The sequence below is a fragment of the Rattus norvegicus genome, chromosome 7, assembly GCF_021556685.1.
Source record: "Rattus norvegicus strain SHRSP/BbbUtx chromosome 7, alternate assembly SHRSP_T2T, whole genome shotgun sequence".
Lineage (NCBI taxonomy): Eukaryota > Metazoa > Chordata > Mammalia > Rodentia > Muridae > Rattus > Rattus norvegicus.
Genome location: NC_141540.1, coordinates 95,170,507 through 95,198,183, shown reverse-complemented (window position 1 = coordinate 95,198,183; position 27,677 = coordinate 95,170,507). Strand labels below are relative to the sequence as shown.

The following is a 27,677-nucleotide window of genomic DNA, read 5'->3' as shown; positions in this document are numbered from 1 at the left end:
CCTTACCTCATGACATTAATCCTAACTAACACTTTCTCTCTTGTATGTTCTCTCTTGTATGGAGAAATCTATCTCTTGTTAAAAATACGAGAGAGAGAGAGAGAGAGAGAGAGAGAGAGAGAGAGAGAGACAGACAGAGAGACAGAGAGACAGAGAGACAGAGACAGAGAGACAGAGAGAGACTGAGACAGAGACAGACAGACAGACAGAGACAGACAGACAGACAGACAGACAGAGACAGAGAGATCACTATTGTGTACACCCACTCGCCCACTGAATCAGGGTCATTTTTACTACTGTACACAGAATAATCCTAGATGAGTCATCTTTTAAAAATAATTAATCATTGTACACCACACACATTATACCCAACTGTGGGTTGATGGCTTTTAAGATGAGTGGAATAAGAGAAGACAGACAGGCATTTTTTTTCCTTTCTGAAGAACAAAGAAATTATTCAAGTGGAAAAACAGACCTGAGGAATGTGGACTCTTACCAAATTCTGAGTCTTATAATAGATCTAGGTAGTTCCAGAATAATATTTTCTTTTAAAACATTCGTTATATTGCCTAGAGACCTGAAAAGTACTTCTCTGTTGGCCAAAGAAAGTAGGGGAAGAATGTTGAATTTCATTTGAATCTATTTCCCAATGCATATAGTGTTAGATAACAACAATTAGTTTCAAAACTACCTATCACATTACATTCTTAAGGAAGATAATATACAAACAAATAACCGTCTCCCAGGAGCCCATGCCAGAAGGAGTGTAACATGAGACATCTGGGTTTTATTCTGCCATGAGGAGGAGGAAAGAAGAGGCCTGTGGCAGTTGTGGCCATGCCTCTCCTCACTCCCTCAACAGAAGGTACCACATCTTGGGCACTTTGGCACGTGGAAGTTTGTGCTTCAAGCAGAACAACTAAGGCTGGAGATCAGAGTGAGCAAATTCAGAACTACTGCTGTAACCTAATACCAGACAAGTTTCATGTCCATAAGCTTCGCTTTTTCCATTTGTAAAAGGAGGACCATGGAGTCCTTCCTATTGGATATAGATTCTTCCACAATTTTTTAATTACTTTTATGAGATCAAGAGGCTCATTAACATGCACTAGTTAAAGAAGAATCCTGAACTCAATGCCTTTGCAATCAAATATCAAATACATGGCTTCAGTGATGACTACAATGTCTTAGTCTTATCTATCGAGCCGAAAATTTGAATAAATTCATGGAATATTTTTTTCTTGCTAGTTAGTAAAAAGACAATTTTAGCTTGCCTTTGTCTCTTTACCATTATAAATATTATTACTCTAACATTTTGTCATAAAATATGAAATAGTCTTGTATTACAATGTCAGAAATTACCCAAACCTCAAATTCTCTATGTATTTCCTGATGCCATCTTTGAGCCATCAGACAGCAAAGAATGAAAGTCAGAAGAAACCTGGGTAAAATTTCCTTAGAAACAGTTTGTTGAGTACAAGGGAAATCTTAGAGAATTTAAAGTTCAAAGAGGCTGGACAAAGTCACAGGCTCTTAGGCCTGAGGAGAATCTCAGAGGTTATTTCTCAGCTGTCCTCTGAGAATTGAATTCTTTTTTGTACCAGCATCATTTCTCCCTATCTAACTGTCACTTTGGTCCCTGTTTAAGCCCAACCAATGATAGGAAACTCATTCACTTGCCAAGGATGCTGTCTCATTTTGAGAAAGCATCCCATGGTGCTAAACTGTTTTTGATTAGAGGCCAGAGGACAAACCTTCAGATTGGGTGGGCTGTGTGCAGTCCTCATGCGACACAACCATGTCTCCTGCATTGGTAACGAGTTATCTTACTTAATATATTTTTCCAGTTCCATTTTCTAATTTTTATACATGTACATTTACATGAGACAGAGCATGTGTAAACTTGGTGAAACTAGAAAGGATTCCATGAGTCGAAAATGAGTTTTGAATGGTGGAGGGGAAGTGAAACGTGGAATGGTGGTATCAAAGTAGAGGAGGGACTATGGGGGGCAGATAATCTAAGCACAGCAGAAATCAGAGAGAAAGGGAACAGGAAAAGCAGAGAGTCAAGCAAAACTAATGATATAACCTTGAGACAGCTTTATATTCAGTAAGCTAATAAAAAAAATAGGCATTGAACAAAATCCCTGATGCCTTAGTCAACACATATCAAAATGTTTCCAACCACTAGCCATAGTACCCCTACCATGACTTTATATTTCTATGTGTTTATCATTCTATGAGCTCCGTGAAACAGGTACTACAATCAATTCAATATACAATCATGGACATTTGTCTGGAGCAATCTTGCCTGCTTCTCTGGAATTCTGCCTGCTAGGCTGAGTCAAGGTAGACCAGGGTCTCTTGGCAGATTTCCCAGCCTGCTAATGCCTGGAAAGACAGGAGGAGGTATACTTGAGGCTCGAGGCAAGAGGTTAAAAGTTATCTCATGGAGATAGGAACATGGAGGCCACTGGATAAGAACAGATGTCCTGTGTATATTTCAGCAATTGTTTCAGTTAGTTTGTGGGTTTGTTTCCCATGATACTGTGGGGTATAAAAAGGCTATGCAAAATCAACTTTAGGCTGTTGCAGTACTCACGGGCAGTCCTCCCAAATCTACCTCCTGTCTTTGGGTCTTTTTTCTACCTTTCCTATCTTTAATCCTTACCCCCTCAAAGGCTGTTCGACTTCACGCCAGGGGGTCTGGTGCAGAAATTGAGACTCAAGATGGCAACTGCTAGTTAGGATGAGAGGAGAGGTAACATTAGGACTCAGAATACAAAATTAAAGGTTATGATGGCTTTGCTTTAATTCATGGTAGACAAGACGTCTGGTTTTGAACTAATTCTGTAGCTCAGGGTGAACTGGAGTATACAATATTCATGCTTCAACTACCTAAGTAACTGGGTTTGTTGGTCTGGATATAGGCCCAGTTGCTAACCAGTGCTTACAATGGCACTTTCTGCTCTGTAACTCCATGTCTATTCCCAGAGAAGCTTAAAGAAACGTACAGCATCCACTTGTGTTTCAGGTTCATGAAAGACCTGCACAAACCTCCCTTTGTCATAAGTTCCTGTGGCTCTGATAAGATGGCTTTCAATCTCACTACAGTCCTCACTTGGACTGAAATAAGACCTTTAAGATTTATGTAATAGTCACTTTTAATACCGACTTTTCACATTTTTACTGATCAATATAATTTTGTTCCATATTAATATAGATTTATGGATGTGTACAATTCGGTACAGGATTACAATAAATATTCAGTTCTGACTACTTTTCTAATACACAAGGCAGTGATATTCAAAGCTCTGTCTTAATTGTTATAGTCTATGCCTGTGTAGCTTTTCTATTTCCTTGGATAATTATGAGATACATAGTGAAAAAAAGCAAAACTATCCTACAATCCTCAATGGTCACTCAAAATTGGGAGACAGATGCTTAAAATACTATCATTGTCAAGGAGGTAGACACTAGAGAATGCCATGTGGAAAGATTGCAGACAGCCTCCAAGGTGGCTCACATCTTGTTTTGCTGTGTGATCCTCTCTGGGATCAAGTGTGTGGGGTGGATGAAATGGAAGAGAAATAGAATACAAACATTGACAGAATACATTATCATTTTCAAGACCGATTACAAAAAAACCCAAAACTGATTTCCACCTCTCTCTCTCTCTCTCTCTCTCTCTCTCTCTCTCTCTCTCTCTCTCTCTCTCCCTCCCTCCCTCCCTCCCTCCCTCCCTCCCTCTCTCTCTTTCTCCCTCCCTCCCCCCACCTCTCCCTTCTATGTACTGTCCTCTCACTTGGCTATAATGGAGCCAAGGATCCTAATGTTACTTTTCCTTGTGGAAGATTCATGTAGCAATGAAGAAAGGTGGGCTAATGCCACCAGCCTTTGGTCAAAACCCAGCAAAGAAGGGAGATTCTCCCTCCAACATCCTGCAAGGAAAGGAGTGAACAACCAGGTGAATGAACTTAGAAGGGAGTCTTCCCTCTACTAAGTCTCGACCTGATAACAGCCCCTGTCACTTAAGTTCAGCCTTGTTATACTTTGGACAGAAGTCTTAACTATAGATTCTTGTCTCTCAGGTTCAGTGAGACAAGAAATGATTAGTAAGATAATAAGCAGCCTTGTTTCTGAGTCATTTCATACACAGCAATGAGTAACTAACATAATAAGCATTTTTATTCTTAGCACGAGAAATGAGCCTTTTTAGAGAATAAAGAAATGTCCTTCTGTGGTGATAAAGCTGGTTTGGAACAGAGTAAGAGCAACGATCCACAGCATCAAGACTATCCTAATATCCTTGAGCCATAAATGTTAAAGTGGCCAATTTTATGTTTTGTGAATTTTACCTCAGTATCTTTTAAATCATACAACATAATACTTAACAAAAGGGAAAGGAGGAATAAAAACAACCTTCAGGAAAACATCCAGCCCAACAACTAAGTTGTCATTAGTGTGTCATTTTACCTCACACATGAGTCCCCTTCCCGCCCAGCCCAGGTGAAGAGAGCCACATACAGCTGACACAAAAGCATCATTGCTCAACAAAACCCAGGACAATGAGATAGGATGAGAGATATGAAGCCTCTCTCCTCTTCTTAAAGAATTCTATGAGAATTTAATTTTATAAATGTTTAACTTATGTGAATACATACTTTGATTCAACAGTAACTACTAGGCTCTCAAAAAAGGGCAATGAAAATATTTTTAGCTTTTACTTTGTTATTTTTGTGGGACTCCTGATGATGCTGAGGACAGTGCTCCTTGGCCTCTTGTACATGCTCTTGGGACTCCTTTCCTGTCATTGGGTTGCTGTGTCAAACTTGGATATGAATGCTTTTGCTTCATCTTATTATATTTTCTCATGTTTCATTGTCATCTCTAAGAATATTGCTTTTTTCTAAATGCAAAACAGAAAGGGAGTGGATCTCAATGGAGAGGAAAAGAGAGGAAGGGAGGGGAGGAGAAACTGAGAGGAGAGAATGGAGCAGCTATAATCAGAATTATTGTATGAGAAATAAATCTATTCTCAATAAAAATAAAACCCCAACAAACCCTGTGAATAAGAGCAACTAGTTCTGAGTGTGGCTTTGTTTTCTTCTATGACAAAAACCTTCAGGAAAGAAACTGAATCTTAAGTGATTTTCCTCAAACATCGGTGTGCATAGGCCATACTAATTAGAGTATACACACACACACACACACACACACACACACACACACACACACACACACACACACACACTGTAGTCAATGCCTCTGAATGTGGGCTTCCGTAAGTAGTATTATTTGATTGTCTAATTTGATTGTCTATGAAATGGGATTTTTGGTTGAAATTTATCCTTGGAATATAACTTCATACTCTAACAATGTTCACACAAACAAGTCATCAAGGTCAACCTTTTTCCTAATATTTTGATGTTGAATGCCTTTAAAAGCAAGAATTGTGCCAAGACTTTAGTGGGGAAATCATTATCCCAGGCCTAGACAGCAGTCTGTATGGCACTCAGTCAACCCTGAATGAAACATCTCTGCTTTTTACACTTGTGGGTAGTCAAAAACACATTATCATTCTCTCTTTCTATAGGTTCCTTCTTCTCTATCTCAGATAACAGTTCACTGATACTTAAGACGGAAGTGTTTTGGGTTTGGGGTTTCTTCTTTTATTTCATTTTTTGTGTTAGATGGAATATCATAACAAGTTAAGGGTGAATGTGTGTTTGGAGTTTTGATTCTCTTTTTCATTTGTATAATAAGCATAGCCATATTAATTGTGGATGTCAATGAAAAAAGAACTAATTTAAGTGAAGCAAACTCAAATACCTTGAATCAAATTCAATTGAAAAATTGCAATGTGTAAAAGTACCTTTAATAAAGATTCTCATTCTCTCTCTCTCTCTCTCTCTCTCTCTCTCTCTCTCTCTCTCTCTCTCTCTTTCTCTCTCATACTCACTCCTTGCTTGTTACATATTAAATTTTCCCCCAAAATTGTGTCTCATCACAGCCTAAAAACTATTTATTAATAGATGATCGGCAAGGCATATCCACTTGTTGAGTGCCAACTTGGCGAGGGACAAGCTTGACTCTTAGGCTGACTCTCTTATTTAGTCAGAGAAAACTTCATTGAGTCTGGTGACTGGGTGTTCACTTGGAGGCAATTCTGGGTATGAGACTTATTAGAAACATGCCTTATGGTGGCCTTTAATTTAGTCTATGCATGGACTGACCTTAAAGATAGACCCATTCCCAAGTCACTCTCTGAGGATGAAGACACCATTTCTTTTCTTCCTTGGAATCAGCTAGCCTCTCACCAGTGTTACAAAATACCTTAGTAAAACAACTGTAGGGAAGAAGTGTTGTTCTGACTTAGCTTTGCAGTTCCTAATTCATGGTCAGCTGGCTCCATTGCTGAGTCTGAGGTACAAGTAGGCATCATAAATCCAAAAGATAGTAACACAAAGCATCTCACTGCATGGATGACAGGAGGCAGAAAGGGTAACAGCTAAGAAGGGGCAGTAGGCTAAATTCACCATTCAAGAGTACAGCTACCAATACCTACATCCTTTAATGGGGCCATCAGCTTCCAAGTTTGTCTATACATTATGAATCCATCAAGGGAATAATCTATTGAATTCACCAGTGAACCCAGAATCTAACTGGTTCTCGAAGGCCCACCAGTTGGTCACTAAACGTGATACATGAATCTTTAGGGGAATACATTGTATTGAACTCATAACACCTTGGCTTCTCTATGGTCTCTCTAGATTACCATTTCTATTCTCATCCCATCTCCTGCACAAAGTCCTTACATAATAACTCTTAGTAACAGATTGGGAAGGTATGCCCATCTTATAGTAAGAGCCTAAACTACTCAGGGGAAGTATGCATGTGTCCTCCCAAAAGTTCAGATGTTACAAGCCCTACCACCTCAGAATGTAACAGCCTTTGGATGTAGGGTTTGATATTGAAGTGGACACATTTGGGTGGACCCTAATGCTTAGAAAGTTAATGTTGGAACAGTTAGATAAGCACAAAGAACAGAGAGTTTCAATTTAAAAGAGGGCTATGTACAAACTTCAGGGAGATGCTGGGAACAAACTCATCCATGGTCTCTCCAAGGAACTCTTGGTTTTGGACATTTATACTAGATCTGTATGAAGATAGGTCTGTATTATTTCTACCACCCAACTTGTGGGAATCTTTGCATTTCCCCTGGAAAGGCAATAGACTGTGCGGTTTCATCCAGTGAGATAGCTCTCATTTAAAACAATAGTTTCTAGATTATGGGATAATTGCCACTTTACTCCCAGATTAAGTCAAATAATTGATTCTAATGCAAGAAAGAAATATTAATTCTTCTCTGAGAAAAACTGTATTTTAGTATGAAATTAAGTCACTCTGGTGTAACAGATTTTTTTTTCTGCATGGAGATATCAATACCTTTAGGAATAGCTTTTTGGGTTTGAGAACATTCACATCCAATAGTCTAGACTCTGCACTGATAATTACATCTCTTGACTGCAGCCATTCATAAGTGACTGGATGGGAACTGGTTTGCAGAGAAGTCAAATGAAAGCTTTAGCACTCTCGGTCTCATGCCTGGACTTCCTAGGACAGAAGAGAGGTCAGAGACTGAATTCAATCACCAATGGCCAGTGACATAACAATCGTGTTACTTAATAAAACCTACATAAAAGCATTGAAGTCCAGGGTCTTTTTCAATTGGAAACAGAATTGAGGTGCTAAGACAGTGACACTCAATGGAGAAATGAAAGCCCCAGGCTCCCGACTGTGTCCATCTAGTTTGTCTTGAGATATATCCTGTGTTTTTTAAAAAAAGTAACAGTAAAAAAAAGATTTTTATGGTATTTTTGAATTTTCAATTAGACTACTAAATCTGCTGCTGATGTTTGGGGACCCTTACATCTGTAGCTAACTCACACAGAAATGCAGGTAGTCTGGGATGATGAACTAGAGCTTGGTATGTGTGAGACTGAGCTCATAAAGCTAGATTTCTCACACTATATTGGGCAGCTTATTTTCAGTAAGCTGAAAGCAAATGGGAATGACTGAATATCCAGAGGACACTTGGAAAACCAGAAAGCAACACACAAACATCAAAATCCTATAATCTGTATCATCTATTCATCCATCCATCCATCCATCCATCCACTCATTCATTTATTCATTCACTCAGTGCCATCTAATAGTATTGCAAAGAAGAGACATCTGCTTCCTAGAGAATTTGAATCCAGAATCCCCAGATATCATTTTTAATACCTATATAATACCTAGAACATCACCCAGAAATGCTGCTTGCTTTCCTCAGAAGCCTCTGCCTGGGCCTCAGTGGAACTCAGACATGAGTGGGAGAACGTGGTGAGAACAGGAAGGAAAGAGTCCTGGCCTTCACTCCCACCAGCTCTTCCTTTCTTCTCCCTCCTACTCCTGTTCTTCAAGGTCCTTTGCCCTCCCTTTGGACAAGAAAGAAAGGTAGGATGGGATACAAATTACTAGCTCGAGGCCACAGCAATTTTCCAGCCTCCCACAGTTCTCACTTCCGGTGCAATCCATTTCCGTGGGCCAAGTCATTTCCCTTTCACCTGTGTTATACACTTACCCTACAAAAGCACCCCACCCAATCCACATACCCACAACAACACAAAGAGCACCTTTGCCTTCTCTGCTCTTCTTACCATGAACTGTTTCTTGAACCTGCTGGGGGAAGATATTTGAGAGTTGGTTCTTCAGTTTTGTCAGGACTTGCATTGCAGTTTGGGGCAGGTGGGGAGTTTCTGAGCCAGGACTGAAGATCCCGCAGGTATGGATTGAATTCCCCTATCCTTCTCATCATCTTGGGTGTTCTTGGATAAATTGGTTAAAGCTTCTGAACTGGGTCCCTCTGTGCAAAAATGAGGATCTTAGTTAAACAAAAGACCAAGTGTATGCAAGGGTAATCGGATTTCCAGGAAGGCTGGAGCACTCACATAGTTAACAATATGTAATGTTATGAAAACCACAGAACAGCCTGGGCCCCCATAGAACCTAAACAATACTAAAAATGCTATTTGACTATTTTCATCTTTACAATACTTTAATGTATTATGATTTATAAAGTTAATGTTATCCTTAAATGGAGTAAATGACACAGGCAAGAATGCTGGAGGATCCTGCAATTATCCTTGCTTACTCCCAGGACTTCGATGAATTTCAGAGTAGAGTGGTTACCTACTCAGACACCTTGAAAATGGATTGTTCTTTGTCTATCTTAGGTTTTCTTTCCTAAACTGTAATGTACAAATACTTTATAGGTTACATATCAAACATCACTTGTCAACATAGTTTGTAAGTAAGTGACTTCTGAGATAACTCTAGCTCTATTGATTTATAATTCAATTTTAATAAAAGTTTATTGTTGCAGTAAAATGTATGAAGTTCAATATAAATATGTATTTCACTAATACAATTTAAATGTTTTCAAATATCTTCAGTAATATATTCTTGTTACACATAAATATGACACTGTAAAAGAATATATAGTATATTCTCTGTCTACTACTGTCTTCACTAACATGCACTACACACACTCATACACACATACACACACACAAACATACACACACACACACACACAGAGACAGAGACAGAGACAGAGAAAAAATATGTTTGTGGGTCCTTTCGTTCGACTGTCACTCAAATTTACTCATTTGTACATAGAACTTTCAATAAAATAATATCGTTTGTAGGATGAACATTTATATAATCATTTTCACATATATATGTTCATTATCACGAATGTAAGGCAAAAACTATAATCTAGATGTTTAGATTCACTATTAAGGGTTCTATACTAACAAATTAGCTAGATAAAAGCAGGCAAATTTAGTTAATATAAGTCCTATGTGGCATGAAAACCATCTCAATTAAATTAGGAGGCAAAGAACAATTACACCCTAATATATGTCATAACAGGCTTGGTGAAAGGTAGATAGCCACGAAAAATTTTGATAGGATAGATAGGTATAACCATATGGTAATAAAAGGGAGAATTTATCAATGTCTGATTGTTCTGATTCCATTTGGTATTGCCCCCTTTAAAATCTCTCTCTCTCTCTCTCTCTCTCTCTCTCTCTCTCTCTCTGTGTGTGTGTGTGTGTGTGTAGTGTGTTTGTGTGTATATCTCTGTGCACACTCATGTCAATGTAGTGTGTATGACACTGCATGCATAGGGAGGTCAGAGGACAACCTCAGGTGTTGCTCCTTAACTTTCAGTTTGAGATATTTTGTTATTGTTGCTGCTGTTGTTTGTTATTGCTGTGTCACTAGGCTTGCTCATCTATGAGCAAATATTCTCCTGTCTCTACTCTTCACCTTTTGTAGAAGTGCCTGAGATATAGATATTTGCTACTGCATCCAGAGTAATGGAGGCTCTGAAAATCCATACTCAAGTCCCGTGCTTGCTTGGCAAGCAATGTACCCCAAGAGCCACAGCCTCAGCTCCCTGTCTCTCTATTTTCAGATAAGATAGCTCTTTCCTCCACATGTTTGGAAGACTGAATGAATGTGGTGGGAGGGGCTTGGGGACAGGAGCTCACATATGAGGGCGTTATGACATGCTTCATGGGAAGGTTTTATAACCTGCCCAGAGGAGAATAGTTTGAGAAAGTGAGGTGATCTTTCTGCTTCTGATTTCTCAAATGCTGATATGCTGTATTTTGGAGATTTACATGACACTTGTCATCATTAGTAATGTTATTGATTCCCTTAAGACTTACAAGTATATTCACCTATATAAAAAGATTGTGAACTCAGGTTTATTTCAATTATTATGAGAAAATTATTGTTGCTTTCCCTCCCCCCATTTATCTCTCAGCATGACTTATTTTTGTAGCCCTTACTTTTCCCTGCCTAATGTTAGACACATTTTACTACACCTGATATAAAGATCTTACCCATAATTTTGTGTTTCTAAACATTTTAATTTACATCCTCATTTAGAACTCTAGTCAGCTATGATTGTCAGTTTAAATCTTTTTTTGAAATTTTTATTCTTTAATCTGTTTTACACTTTAGACATTATTCCCTCCTGGTCTACCCTCTGACTATTCCTCATCTCATATCTCCTCTCCTTCTCCCCTGTCTCCAAGAGGAGGTGTGAGCACTCCCACCCCTACATCACCAGACCAGTCTCTTGAGGCTTAGGTGTATCTTCTCTCACTGAGGCCAGACCAGGCAGTCCTTGGGTGTATATGTGTCAGGGGCCTCATATCAGATAGTGTATGCTGCCTGGTTGGTCTGAGAGATCTCGGGCATCCAGGTTAGATACCCTCCTCCTCACCTTCTTCCAGCCTTTCCCTAATTCAACTACAGGGATCCCTGGCTTCTGTCCATTGGTTGTGTTTAACTATCTACATCTGACACTTTTAGCGGCTTGTTTGGTCTCTTGGAGAACAGCCATGCTAGGCTCCTGTCTGTAAGCACACCTTAGCATCAGTAACAGTGTCAGGCCTTGGAGCCTCACCTTGAGCTGGATCCCAATTCGGAGTCTGTCACTGGACCTCAGGTTCTATTCCATTTTTTGAGAAAAATGAAAATAGATCCATATTTGTCACCTTGCACAAAGCTCAAGTCCAAGTAGATCAAGAACCTTAACATAAAACCAGCACATTGAATCTAATAGAAGAGAAAGTGTGGTGGGAAGGAGCCTCAAACTGATTGGCAAGGAGGGGCATGAATTTCTTAAACAGAGCTACAATGGCTCAGGCTCTAAGATCAAGAATTGATAAATGGGACCTCATGAAACTGAAAAAGCTTCTGTAAGGCAAAGGATATAGTCAATAGGACAAATAGGCAACCTACAGATTGGAAAAAAGTCTTCATTATCTCCACATCTGATAGAGGGCTAACATTCAAAATATATAAAGAACTCAAGAAGACAACCTCCAACACCCCCCCCCCAAAAAAACAAATCAAAAATGGGATATAGAACTGAACAGAGAATTCACAATAGAGAAAACTTGAATGGCTAAGAACCACTTAACGAAATGTTCAAAGTCCTTAGTGATCAGGGAAATGCAAATTAACATGACCCTGAGATTCCACCTTATGCCAATCAGAATGGCTAAGATCAAAAACTCAGGTGACCACACACGTTGGTGACAATGTGGAGAAAGAGGAACACACCTCCACTGCTGGTGGGATTGCAAACTGGTACAACTACTCTAGAAATCAATCTGGAGGTTCCTCAGAAAATTGACAATAGATCCACCTGAAGACCCCCTATACCACTCTTGGGCATATACCCAAAAGATCCCCTACCATGCCACAGGGGCACATGTTTCACTATGTTCATAGTGGCCTTATTTGTGATGGACAGGAAATGGAAACAACCTAGGTGTCCCACAATAGAAGAATAGATATAATAAATGTGGTTCATTTACACAATGGAATACTACTCAGTTATTAAGAATGAGAACATCGGGACTGGTGAGATGGCTCAGGAGTGAAGAGCACTGGTTGCTCTTCCAGAGGTCCTGAGTTCAATTCCTAGCAACCACATGGTGGCTCACAACCATCTGTAATGAGATCTGATGCCCTCTTTAAATAAGACTTTTTACCAATGCAATAAAATAGTAACTTTATTGCTGCAAATTCAGAAATATTAGGATTTATTTTATTTATTTTATTCCAATTATTAATTTATCTTTTTAAATGAGAAACTCTTACAACATTGTCTATTGTCTAGCAAACAATTTCTTTCTTGTATTGCTTTGTCAAGATTTTCCTGACTGATTTTGGAGCAAGATCCATCATAAAATGTGGTGAGATAACTTAGTCTGTGAGCCTCAGAATCCATGTACCACCCAGGGTATGATAGTGTAGTTTCATATCTTTACCACTAGGGAGATGGAGACAGACAGATCCCTGGAGCTCAGTGGTCAGCTAAATTAATTTTCTTTACCTGACTAGTTCCAGACCAGTGACAGAACTTCTCTCAAAAGAAGAGGCATAGGGCAACTGAGGGCAACATGTGCATATGTGTGCATCCCTCCCCCACAAGCCCCTCCCCTTCTTCTCCACCTTTCTCATACACACACACACACACACACACACACACACACACACACACACACACACACAAGATCCTTCATGAAACATCCAAGAACAATCCTTACACCTGTGATTGGAATTTGTATTTTTTTGTGAGAATAAGAACTGATGTTTTTATTTGTGAAAGTTATCATCTAAGAGTGCTTAAGGCTGTATGTCTAACTGTTGAATATCTGTTTATAGTTTTCAAGAAGAGAGTTTTATTTGTATAATGCTTGCTAAAACAAAAGTTCACCATCAAATGTCATGTCCCTGAAGTGACACCTTCTGTTCACACAGTACTTGCCAAATGAAAGGGACAATGGAAACACTTGAAGACGAGGATGCTCAACTCTTCGTCTGTGGAGACACAACTTTCTTTTATGTGTCCTGGGAATTGTGAGAAAACTCATGGTATCTGGAGCTGAATTTGTGTCTTTCCCATTCTCTATGCCGACTATTCCTTGAAAGGTTATTCATGCAAAGAAAAAGCAGCTAAGGTATGACATCACTATGTAGATAATACAATATTTAAAGCTCCTCTCCCCATGGTAATTGAACACAGTACAAGTCTTTGTAAACTCTATATCTTGTTCACCAATTATGACTGTTCTCTTCAGTCTCTCAGTAACCTCCTTTAGACCTGGGTATAAGTAAGATGTAGAAGCTACATTCTTTTTCCTATATACTTCCTGCCTAACTTCTCTATTAACTTCTGTTTATAGTTTTTTCAAAACTTACTCCTTAGTACCTCATAGTTTGTTCACCACCATGAACAGAATACGTTCATATTATAATTCTACATACTACCAGCATAGAGAAACATATGGTTCTGTGTGTGTGTGTGTGTGTGTGTGTGCGTGCACATGTGCTCTCATGTGTGTGTGTATTTCTGTCAAATGTCCCTATTATTTTTATTTGCCATAAGCACATTTTTAGTTGTGCAATTTTGTCTCCAGAAACAAAGAAACATTATACCAAACTTTTCAGTCCTTTAAACATTCATTAGTTGATATGACTTTAATCCTTGATGATTTAGAATAATGTTTGAGGGTAAATACTTGTTTGCTATTCATGTAAATGTTTTTATTACTTACAAGATTTTAAAATTAGTGTTACTAGTTGCCATCAATTAGAACACAGCATAAACCAAGTTTCCTCTTCCCAACTCCTAATGTTACATTTATATTTAAATAGAAACTCCCATGCATCCACTCACTAACAACGAAAGCAGCAATTCTGAACTTTCTTTTCAAAGTTGGTGAAGTTCAAAAATCTTGTCAACTTTTAAAAATTACAAAAGAGTCTGCCTTAAGATTCCAAAACTAACATAGGAAAAAGTATAAAGAGTACCTTGCCCAAATGGTTCTCTATTACACAGATATCACAAAAATATTTTAATCATAGGATCAGCTAATCACCATATTGGATCAAGCAGGAAGCAGAGACTTAAATAGGACATTACGTGCAGAAACCAGCTATAAAGGTGTTAGGAAAATAATAAGGCCTTTTGCCAACAGCTTTATGAACAAAACAGCTTAAAAGTAGATCTTTCATTTTTTCATTCTCTTTTTCTTCTTGAGAGTAGGAAGAGTGGAAAGTTTCAGCTTTCAATAAAAGTAAAGAGAAATAGTTTTTCCATAGAAAACAAAGCAAGGAGATGTGAGTCAAGGTTCCAAACTGAAACATTCTGACACCACCGTACAGCCACAGAATGTAGAAAGCACATACAAATTACTCTAGGAATTTCCCAAACATGAGTAGAATTTTTGACTTTAGTAGCAATTAGAAATATCCTAGCTTATACCCAATTGAAATCTGGAGCATGTAAGTACCTAGCAGCACAGGGTAGGTGAGATGACATGGCGCTTTGGACTCAGGTGAGATGATACGGCTATTTCTAAGAGTAGGCAAATTCCTGGGCTCAGCAAAACTGGAAGATGAGGGATGAATGAGACTTAATAGGTGGCCCTTGAGAGAGTTGCAGATGTTGAACAAATTGTAGGGGTCTCTGGTGTTAGAAGATGCACACAGGCTACCATCAATCATACTCTTAGGAAGTTAAATGTCATCAGTATTTAGAACTCATCTGAGCTAGCTGGGAAACAAACCGATAAAGACACCAAGAAACCCCTGATCTGCCCCTGATCTGTGTTAGAAATGGATGCATAGCTGGCCTTGAGCGGCACAGGCAGAAGTCTCTGGCATGATTAGTACTAATAAACCCATATATTTCTGCTTCACATATATCTTTTACCATTTCCAAGGCTTAAAATATTTTATTTAATATATTTTGCCTTCTAAGGGCTGTTTTCTTTCCATAGCCAAACGGAGTGTAAAGTACAGCGTCCTTATATGTCTCTCCCTTGCAATACACTGTCATATTTGCTTTTTTAACCCTTAGTTTTCAAAAATAACATTGAAACCTTCTTCAAATTTCATTTGAGAAGTTTGTAGTCATTCTGGGCTGGGAAAGGTAGCCCTATTATGGGTGACATTGGAATATAGAGTAGTGACTCAGTATTTGACCTTAATGATGGCCTCATATTTAAATCATCCAGACCATGACATCCCCTCTCAACACAGCAGAAAGTAGGTGAGCAGTGCATCATGGATTTTAGTTTTCTAGATGATTCTAAATGTGTCAATTAGTACCAAGTAGATGGAGGTTTGTTCTACCACAATAGGGAAGATGGAACAGGGCTTAAGGACTAAGTAATCCTGCTTATTCTTCCTTCTGGGGTATTCTCTCAGCTTAGATCCCATTGAGGTCAATATGCACGCAAGTATAAGTGGAGTTACTAATCAACCCCATGAGGTCATATCCTCCCTGTCTTGCTGGCCACCATCAGAGTGTGCCGTTTATAAATTATTCTTTTGGCTCTAAGAAGGAGCTAGTTGCTTTAACTTTCAATCCTTGAGACTAATTTCTTCAAATAGAGCTTTGATTTTTCACTTTCTTCTAAGAATTTTTTCAGCCTGATTGACAGGATGGCTTAGGCTTTGGTGAATCTCTTTGGAGCTTTAAAATCATGGATAAACTAGTTATTGCTTGGCAAACTCCCAACAGCTGCCTCTTTAGTTTTAAAGGGTGGCAGTAGTTAAAGAAATGGGAAGATGGTCCAGACACCCTCTCAATCTCTATTTGTGTCTCAAATCCTCTGGATTTCTGAAGCCATATATTTTTAATCCCTAGAGGTGCCATTGAAAGTGGATTTGTGTTTTATTGTTGAGAACTTTAATGTCTCTTTCACTCCTTTTCCTATCCAGATGTATGGTCCCAGTGGTTTGACTACGGGCATTTATATTCTGCACCACGTGGAACCATTGGTCTGACTTTTGGGTTGTCTTGATTTCTCTAAAATTAGAGAAACTTTTGGAAAGAAAGAGGTCAATTTATGAGTGACTAAAAATGGATAGGTCTCTGGCCTTCCTGCCTTTTCAGCAACAGCTTGTGCCCTGTTGTAGAGGCTACCAGGAAAACCAGAATACCCACCAAATGAGGGCCTACACTGGGTGCTGAAGGACAGGAGCAGACAGGCACCTTGTAGTAGCCTTTACTACCGCTTAGTGAGCTCAGGCTATAGAAGTTCCTCCCCTCCATCCTGTATCCAGTCTTCATCTAGAGCCCTGAGTTTTGTTAGCAAGGCCTAGCTATGCACTTCCTGAAGAAAATATCCCAATATCTTCTCTATCCCTCATAAAAGAATGAATGTTTGAAAAAAAGATGTCATTTGCTTCTGGGGATTGGAAAATTTCACTTCCTAGCTTAAGGCTGATGATCACAAAAGAGTAGTGTGCAGCAAGTAGCCCCGTTGTCCATCAGCTTGGGAGTTCTTGTACATACTTGGGGTCAGGTACCTATTAGTATTTATGGGATACAAGCAATCACAACTGACTCATTTCTACATTAACCTTGCAGGCCTACTAGCCTATGCCATAGCTCTGCCCCATATTTATCATGTCCCATATTTATCATCTTTAATAGGGTTAGTTTTTAAGTCATAAAAGCCTTCATTTTTTACAAGAAAATCTGCATGACTAAATTAAGACTTGAACGGTATCTTCTGTTATTTTTTCTGTTACTTTCAGTATCCTATACTAAAACCATGAGAAATTGCTTTTCTTTGACTAACTTTATCACCGAAATGTTTGCATTGCACTTGAGAGCTCAATGTTCATGTAGCAGATGAAGACAAATTGCAATCAATGTGTTTTGAATCAGTCTTTGTTCTTGAGTTCACTCCTTCTTCTGTATCTACTCACTCACTGTTCTCCCTGCTGCAACTATATTGTCTTCAGTGCATTCGGTGCATTCACTTAGAAAACTTACAGTGCTTAGATATGATATAGGAAAATTCTCCATACTCTACCCCTGCCCCTATACTGGCTGGAGCAGGACAAAACGAGAAAGCAGCTTAGCTAAGTCCTAAAAACACTAATGCTGATACAGGCTTCCATTGGCTTTTATGTACACTGACAGATATTTTCTTGGAGCTTCTCTTAAGTTCAAGGCCCACCCATGGCCAGTGCTCTCTGCTCTCCTCCATCCCCAGAGTAACTTATTCAGTTACATCCTATTCTTAGCCTAGGTAGTGATACTCAATATTCAAATTTAGAAGTCTTTCATGCCCCATGGGGATGGTGGGAACAGAGAATACTCTTTTGGTTCCTCCCGCAAGTCAAGGTTATTAATCTTGTCCTAGGCTTATTAATCTTACATGGGAATACATACATGGACTGTATGGTCTTCTGTTCTGCTTGCTGTCTCAAGCAAGAGACAGCTGTATCTTGCTGTATCAATTCAAGAGAAATTTCTGGGAGGAAACAAAATTATCATATGATGTGTGGCATTCACTTTTGCCAATTCATTCTTTGTTTGCAAAGACATTTTATCAAAAACCAAGGCATTAATTTAAAAATGACTGGAGTGGAATGTCAGAGGGGGCAAGCTTGCCACAACAAAACCCACTGAATAAACTAACCAAGGCTGATAGGGTTTCACAAAGACTGAACCGCCAACCAGGGGTCTTGCATGGGACTGACTCAGGCCCTCTGTGCAGGTTATAGTTGGGTACCTAGGTCTTCTGTGGGACTCCTAACAGTGAGATCTGGGGCTGTCTCTGAATCTGTTGCCTGCTTTTAGGACCTTTGTCTCCTGCTGGGTTGCCTCTTATGCCATGTCCAGATGATACCCATGGGAGGCCTGGCCTTTTCTGAAGAGAAAAGAAGGAGGAGTGGGTAGGGGTTGGGAAAAGATGGGAGGTGGGAGGAGGTGCTGAATGGAGGAGAGGGAGGGGAAACTCTTCTTGGGAGGTAAAATAAACAAACAAACAAATTAAGTACTGGAATGGACTACCTTAGAGCAATGGTCACATCAGGGGAGGTATTCAAGGGCCATTTCTAACTTTTTTTTTATCAGAAAAGCAGCAGGATTGATGTAGAAAGAATGTGTGTTTTCATGGAGTTTACCAAAGCACTAATGTAACCTTTTAACAGATAGGAGATCGGTTAAATATCGTATATTTAAACAGAGACTGTGGATAAAGTGACACTGTTCTTGTTCATGGCTGAAAAACTGACTCTCGCATGCTAAGTGTATGTGGTGGCCTGCTCCACTATTTCATGAGCTGCGCTGTAGAGGTATCCTATGCTGATGTGGTAGAATCCAGTGATTTCATCATTGTTTTCATATGGCTTGTCTGTTGGGCTGAGACAATGTCAGTCATGGCTTGGAAGCTATAAGAGGTTTGAAGTGGGAGACACCTGCTGAGCAGGGCAGGAACCATGAAGCATCTGTACTCACAACATCTGCGTAGGTACAATGGCCCCCAAACAAGAACCTCAGCAGAAACCAATGCTTAAAAAGAGGCAGTAATAAAGCTATAAAAATGATTCTATACCCAGCTACATTCTTTAACTGCTGTACTTATTTATAATTTAAATCCAAGCTCTACCTGAATTTAAATCTTTGGCTCTCATGCTGGGAAATCAATAGATAGTATCTAATGTTGATGTATGAAGCAGAATTATAAGCATATTATTATTCAGAATGATTAAACTAGTAAACTAGTCCTTAAAAATAAACACTCAGGAGTGGAAATAAATTTCATGCAATTAAGTAGGGTAAGAAAATTTATACACTGAAAGTGGACAGAAGACATTAGGAAATATCAAACTGGGAGCTTAATACACTATATAACTTTTATAGAGAACATTCTGGAAATTGGAAAAATCTCTAGTTTCAATTTTTAAAAAACACACTTCAGTTAGGAGATAAATATTTTATTGTGCGTTTAGAACTCTTATCTGCATCTCTTACTGTTACTTTCTGTTAAAAATCTCAGATGTCTCTTGGAAATGATAATGAATCAACAGGCCTCCCAAACAGCTAGTCAGCAGTTGGAAAAAGCACAGACATGGGGCTTCAGGGACCAACCTTCTCACCAAACTAAAGTGAAGTTAGCCTGATCTTCAGCACTGAAAACTTGTAGCTTAATAGGAGTCCTAACAAGAAGTCATATTAGAAGGGAGATAAGTCTAGATTTAGTTCTTCCAATCCCACTCTTTGTTCTTGTTTTTGTTTTTCTACTTTCCTGACAAGATCCAAGGAAATGGTTAATCTAATAGCTTTCAGAAACTGTGATGATTCCATAACTCACAGTACTCCTTTCTATAGACCATGCATCATCTGACCAGTCATACTGAAATCACCAGGGGACAAAACAGAACTGTTTTCTAATGCAAGCATGTTGGGCCAGTTTAAATCTTGAAGAGCAGCCATTACACATGTCCTCATCGATCAGTACTGAGGCTGCATGTCCAGATGATATTGACAGTATAGAAAGATGCCTTTCCTGCTCCATGGCCATAAGGCTGTTGAAAGTTCTCAGAGCTCCATCTGAAACTCAGAATGAATGAAGAGCATTTTCCTATTAATCAAAAGTTTGCTGAGAGAATGGGGATGTATGCCTGGTCCCCAGAAAACAGCCCATAACTGGAACCCCAACTCTGAGGATACAGATACATAAGAAAATTCTTGCTGCATGCTGGCCAGACAGTCTAGCTTAATTGATGAGTTCAGGCCAATGAGAGATGTTGTCTCAAATGAGGTAGACAACATTTGTGAGATGACAGGTGAGATTGTCCTTGGGTATACATGCACATACACATATGCATGCACACACACACACACACACACACACACACACACACACACACACACACACACTAAAATCATTGTATAGTGCTTATTGTATATAAAATAGTATGTTGACTGTCTGACGTTATATATTCTTACACTTAGACAAAACTAACTTGTTTTCTAAATATTAGCATGTGATTTTAAGGAGTTGAGGATTTAGCTCAGTGGTAGAGCGCTTGCCTAGCAAGCGCAAGGCCCTGGGTTCGGTCCCCAGCTCTGAAAAAAAAAAAAAAACATGTGATTTTAAAAGTAGATCCTGGTTGGTTGTTCAATTTTATATTCATATAAAAGACTAAGTAGGAAGCACAAAGAGTACTAGGAATCTACTCTATGCCTACTTTGCTGTTACTTATAACTAATACTACTATGATTTTATTTTATTAGTTAATAAATATTAAGTGTCATGGTGGTAAGTAGAGTTCACCGTCTACTTTTATTTGCTTACTTTTATATCTTTGTATTCCTTTTCTTCACTTTCTGTTTTCTCCTTTTTCTGGTCCAAGTTTCCATCCGGGGTATAGCATTGCATTTAATTCTAATATCTCATTAACCTCTGAAAGAGTCCCCACACCTGCCTCGTGTCTGATGGCCTTGAAAAAGGATCCTGCTAAAAATGCCTGTGTTAGAATTAGGTTGATATTACAGTCTTCCCATAATGAGACTTGGACTGTGAACACTGGGGATAGCTGTCATGGAGATAGGCCTCCTTTTCATTCCGTGGCATCATGGACATATTCTGTTAAGGGGACATCACTAGTGAGTGACTCTGATCTTACTCAGTTGCCTTCTCCACTGTGAAGTTCAACAATTTTACTCTCCACAATGTAGTAAATGGAGGAAAACCACCGTTCTCGTCATGATCTAGTGAAATAGATGCCTTTCACCCCTTTGAGGATAGAATAGTCCTTGTGCGTTCTTCAGAGTTCTTTCATGTTGGAGTCTGATATATTCTCCCTATTTCCTTATTAATCAATTTGTTTATATACACATTTGTATGATTGTAGTTGTTAATTTTATGCTTTGGGTTATAAACCATGATGTAATCTAGTATAATCCAAATAAATATTTCTGCTTGAATTATTCCAGCTTTGGATATCAAAGCCCTTCCAATTTGTTCTTCTGCTACTCAAATGTGTTTCTGTGTACCTTTTTTATGAGTCAGCATTAAATGTTGAGATATTTAATATATTATTCCTAAAGTATGTATATATATATATATATATATATATAATTAATTTAATTGAATTTTAGACAAGGTTTGTCTGTATAGTCCTGGCTGCTGAGATTAAAAGTGTGTACCACCACATGAGGCTTATAGAGACATTTTAGAATGTATACTTTAGTGATTGTTTTAGATTTTTAACTATATTGCATAAACATTACATAAAATTCCAGAATTTTTCTATCATCTCCAAAGAAATTTCATGCCAGCTAATATCTAGGCTAATCTCCCCTCCCCCCAGGAGAAATCACTTTTCTATTTTATGTCTATATATTTGCATATTTTAGGCTCTTCATAAATTTTTTTTTGCATCTAACTTTTCAACTTAACGCCTCTACCACTTTCATCTATGCTATGGTTCAATTCTTATGGCTACATAATAGTTTCTTGTAATGGTATACCACAAAGGACATAGAGTTGTCCCTGCATCTGAGATGGTCAGATATTGTGTTCGTGAGCAGATCACGAGCTGAATACATGCATGCTTTCTATTCTCTTAAGTATAGACAGCACAGTGATGGAACCATCTCCATCTCCATGTTTGTGCAGGAGCTGGCATTCAATTTTAAGTAAATTAGATACTAATTATTCTGTATGATTTCTTCACTTTATGTATTACTCGGAATTCTCTTACAAAATAAAATCTGAGATGTTCCACACTAAAAATAATAAAACTGTTGTTTTGAAACTAAACACTGTGGAAGAAAATAAAAAGTAGGAAACACAGACACTTCTTTTGTAACTGGGGACTATTGGGACTTTTGAGGAGAAAATAAAAGCCATGGACGTAGCTAAAGAGATGCTGGCCTTTAGGTAAGGGGGGTTCTTTTATCGAAGTGTAGAATGACATGGATTCAGTAATTACATTTAATTTGGAAGAGTTCGCCAGACATCGCTACCCCAACCAGCTACAGAAATGGGGTCTTGGGTTCTCTAATACCTCATGTCATAACTATCACCCAACTCTAATTTACTACATTAAAAACACAAGGGCACCTAAAACAGATGGAAGGAAATCTTGGCTCATAAAATCCTACAGATATAAACTAGTCCCCAGGGCATATAATACACCGGTATGGCCCCTGCCTAATGCCACCTTCCCTCCCTCCCTCCCTCCTGTGATTGCTTTCTATAGTCTATTGTCATCATAGTGGGAAGCAAGCACAGGAACACTCAGGCAGGCGCAGTGTTGTTGGAGCTAGGAGTTCTACATCTTGTTCCAAAGGCATCCAGGAGATGATTACTGTCTTCCAGGCAGCTAGGAGTAGGATCTCAAAGCCCACCCCCAAAGTGATACATTTCCACCCAACAAGGCTACAACTCCTAATCGTCTCACTCCCAGCGCCAAGCATATTCTAACCACCACATGGGTGTTTATTATATGAGGATAATTAAATAACCTCAAGCACAGCGTTGCCACCTCACTTAGGAGTGCAGGAAGCTTTGTGTTCTCATTTGCTAACTCCCTGTTCGTGTCCCACGTTAATGCAATGGATTCCTGTTGGCAAGATGAAATATTGAGCAGAGTACTAGAGACAAAGAAGTTCTGTTTCAACTCCATTCCTTACAGGAAAATAAAGGCAAGTTCGAATAGTTAAGGGCTTGAAATAGGCAAACTTGAACACACAGAGGGGAGGATATCAAGATGAGCACTGGAAAATTTATTGAGATGATAAGTTTTGTCTCCCTGCAGCTCCCAGTGACCCCGATTCCCTTTAGTCATGCTGCTTCCTGATCCTGATGTCTCATGTTCTCAGTAGGTCCCACTAGGCTCATTAACCTTGCAAAGACTATCTTTCAAAGGAGCACTAGTTTATTTTTGGATAATACTTATGGCGACTGTGTCCCTTGTGGATAAAGGGGTAGAATATAAGAATAGAACACCTCTGTAAACCTTAAGCTGTGTGTCTCACACTAACAAAAAACTTGAAATTGGGACTCTCAGTTCTTTCCCATAGGTGAAGTATCTGGAACTCAGTACAGAGATAAATAACTGTTGTGTACCACTAACAGCAAGCACTCAAGTAGCAAAGCAAAACTTACATTATGTCTTTCTGTAGCACAGCTTCCTGGGTTATTTTACCCTCTGTCTATTAAATGATACATGCATCCAGGAATTTCTTCAGGCCTTACCATTACTAGCTATAATTTCAGACATCCATCTAGTTTATTATGACACATCTTTCAAAATGAGGAGGTCCATCACTGTCCATTAATCAGATCAAGTAGGCATGACATTCTGTCCACCTATGCAGGGGTGCCATTCTAAAGGAGGACTTTGGAATATGAGCCAAGGGGACAAGTATTGCTAAGGCCAAGTGTCGATAAATCTATTCACATTGAAACACTGTAATCACAAGCTGAAGCTGAAGCCTGACTTGTTTTAATATGTCTAATAGCATGACACATCAGTTTCCTGCATATTTTCTTTGACCCTGAGTCATAGAGTTCATAAATGCAATGGGTCATCTGCTATTAAATCTTACCTTCTATGGGAGCAGAGATGAGAATAGTTCTCTGTGCTCAAAGGGGAATACCCAGAACACACAGAGGTCTCCAAAAATACCTCCATTATAGATTCCTAATTCATAAATGTACTTTAATTGTTCACATTTTCAAATTTTTATACATGCATACATTTTTTTTGTTTTTCAGGCTGATTATGATTCCCTAGTTTATGACTCACAATTCTGTAGTACATACTTGTCTTATAATTGTACACTAATCTCTGTATCAACTGCATCATCCTGCATTCCAGTGTAAAGATTTTGCTCTTTAGTACTGGCTTGAAGTGGCAGTAGTTGAAAATTGGAGGGTGGGTTAAGATCTATAACCCTTTACCACTACAGTGTTTAGCTGTCTTGTAGATGTCATGGTTTCACAAAGAGGCTGGCACTGAGTGCAGAAAATAATTAGCATCCTAATCATTGACATTTTAGGTTGATGATACAGGAGAAATCTTCTCTCAAGGTATTTTTCCTTTGAATACCTGTGGGAATTCATAAAAGTAGGAAATGCAAAGCTTTCTGTGCCGTGGCCACGATGCCTTCTGGCAACTATTTTCACTAGGAATAGTCACATTCGAACCTGAAGAATCTTGAAGTTGAAAGAGACATTTGAAAAATAACATCTTATCCATAGCAGAAATTTGACCTTGTAATATTCTTTACTCAGAGAAAGTCATTCTCCCTATATCTGGACCCTCTACTGACAAGGTTTTGATTAGCTTTTAAGGCAGCCTTCTCCATGATTAGCAAGTATTGTGTGCACAGACTTGCACTTTTTAAAAATTAAAACTATAGACTCATAATAGTTTCTTTAATTTAGCAAAAGAACTAAACATCAATATTCATCATGCATACTATGCCAGGTCGTGGAAGTACAGTAACTGCCACAATAGTCACTATCTATAACCTTTAAAAACTCTACATCTAGTTTAGGATTATTCTTCAAGAGAATCACACTAAATGAATAGCTTCTTTCAGAGGATAGCTTTGGCATTGAAGGTGATCACATTCCCACAGGTGTTTAAAATGCCTTTCTCTGAAATGTTTCACTAACCTGACACCTAGGCCTTGCCTGGGGCAGGGGCTACAATTCAGTGGCAGAGCCTTGACCGTGTGATGCACAAGGCTCAACCCCCAGTTCTGAGACAAATTATATAAATACATAAATAAATAGCCTTGACTAACACCATAGGTGTCTATGGGAAGGATGGTGAAGAATTAACTTAGTTTTCCAAACAGTGAGCCAAACCTAGCAAAGCCCACTGTTCTTCTGCACTGGTACTGTTGTTCTTGGTGATGGTACTATTGAATTGCCACTGCGGGAGTAAGACCATTGCTTCTGAAACAAGATGCCCCATTCAGTCTGGACATTCCCAAGCTCTAGACTCTGAACTTAGTCACACCCATTGCTCACATCTTCCACCTACTTTATTCCTTCCAAGATTAATGCTCAAACTTCCTGAATGGTGAAGAGAGGAGGAGGAGGAGGAGGAGGAGGAGGAGGAGGAGGAGGAGGAGTTGGATATGTGACAAGTCATTCTATTTCCTGTGGTTATCTGGTATAAGGCTGATGCCTACAAGGATCCATGTTGAAATGAGATCAATACAACTGACTTTTAGAGCCGAGTGGCTCTTCAAAGCTCTTCTGTCCTCTAGAAAGTCTGGGAGCCTTTTATCTCCAAGATTGATCAGTCATTGAACATAGACAGGCCTTTGGTAAGAATGTGTCCTTGGACATGGCCATTGCCAACAGCTGGGGACAAGTCTCAATAGCTGAAGGTATTGAGGACTGTACAGCTATGGGTAGTGAGCCACAGTATCTTCTGCAACTCCCATGTGACTACATATCTATCTATATACCTCCTATCTACATATTATACCCAACAAGGGAAGGAATAGAACAGAACTTCTATCTACCATTGAAAGTCACAGCCATAAGTCACATGCTTGAATGCAATCTTTCTGTCTCTATCTCTTTCTCTGTCTCTTTCTGTCTCTCTGTCTCTTTCTCTGTTTTTGTCTGTCTCTCTCTGTCTATCTGTCTCTGGCTAGCTGGTTGGCTGGATGTGTGTGTGTGTGTGTGTGTGTGTGTGTGTGTGTGTGTACATGTTTAATTCTAATGTTGCATAAAGTTGTGTCCTGCAGCCTGCCTAGCCACGTCAACTGTGCCTACAAAAGGTTGTCAAGAAATATAGGAATAAATGTGAAGTCTTTTTTGTGATAGGGTGCAGCAGGAATGGCAGGGCTGCCTTTATGTAAATGCTGGCAGCTGTGCAGCTGCAAAAGCATCTCCTGCAGAAAGACCTAATTGAGGACTGCCTGAGAGAACAAATTAAGCCAGCCAATCAGAAACTGTTGTTTAGAATAGATACTTTCTTGGGACCAATAGGAACGTGGGTGGAGGGTATTAAAGGAGCTTGCTCCAGTGCTCAGATGAGCTTGCTGCATTCTCACCTGCTCCCATAGTTTATGTCATTAACTCTGCACCAACTAACACCCAACTCCCAAGGGCAAGTAGGGTCAGGCAGAGAGCTGTCCAGGCACAGGCAACATCTAACACCCAATATGGTCAATGGACTACTTCATTGTTCTCATTTTGTGGCTGATTGTGAACCTCCTTTTCCAGGGGCTCATTTTTGCCTCTTGCTGCAAGGATTCTTCTAGTGATTTGTCCTGATCTGCTTTTCTTCTCATAGCGGTGCTGCTGTTGTGCCCCCTTCAGTTGCTTCTTCAGTGAGTTGGCTTCTTAGTATTTAATGTTGTGGATCCCATGAAGGTGAGTGTATGGACCTCATTTCTGTCTTCTGGTCAGTTCAAGAGTGAGCATGTGACGAGCATAAGGCAAGTGTGAGGCAACTGTAAGGCAAACCTGAGGCAAGTGTGCAGTGAGCGTGGGGTGAGCTTGCAGCAACCATCTGTCTGCTTTTCTTTGTTTTTGATTGAGCGTCCTGTGGCAAGAGTGTAGCAGGCATGCAGCAAGCATGCAGCAGCTATTTTGGTTCTTCTTTGTGTTCGGGTAATCATGCTGAGATTAAGTGTTTGGCAGCCATCTTTTCTGTCTTTGTCTTTGTCTATTTTTCAGTCTTGGTCTGGATTCCTACTGGTACCTGATGCAGGGGCTGGTTTCCAAGGCTGTGGCACCAGGGATCAGGTCCCAAACACCTTTTCCTTCTTAGATACACCATAAAGCCTTTGAGCTGTACCTGGGAGAGTTCTCTGCTTAATACACCTTGACTTTCATTGCCTCTTCTGTCTTATTTGTCATATCTGTTTATTGTTTGTTTCATCTGTGCTCCAGGTCATCATGGGTTCTCTCCCCTCTACCATCAAGGAACCCCAGATAAGGACTCTGAAAACCCTTCTGGTTACTCATGGTCTCAAGGTTAAGACTCACAACCCGGACCAATTTGGGGAGGAGGCTGCTATTTTGGTCCTGTGGATATAACTGGAGATGATGTAGGACCCTGACCTCTAGATGGGTGTTTTCTTCCTTGCTCACAAGCTCAGGGTACAGTCTGGGATCACCCGTCCCTTGTACTTTGTCCCCATCCTCCTTGAAGTCACTGCCAGTCTTAAGAAATATTCCCCAGAGGAAGTGGTGGCCGCCCATTGTCAGAATCAGGCTAATATTCACCTTCCCATTACT

The 27,677-nt window shown here is 39.4% G+C and overlaps 1 long non-coding RNA gene across 1 annotated transcript in view; it reads left to right on the top strand.

Annotated features, from left to right (window-relative positions):
* Nucleotides 1-8,658: 8,658 nt before the first annotated feature.
* The window catches only part of LOC148004795 (uncharacterized), a 30,877-nt gene continuing 11,858 nt past the window's right edge, over nt 8,659-27,677 (top strand). The window contains exons 1-3 of the long non-coding RNA XR_015624813.1: nt 8,659-8,830; nt 13,399-13,598; nt 26,728-26,807. This is a non-coding gene — a long non-coding RNA (uncharacterized LOC148004795). The remainder of the gene's footprint in view (nt 8,831-13,398; nt 13,599-26,727; nt 26,808-27,677) is intronic.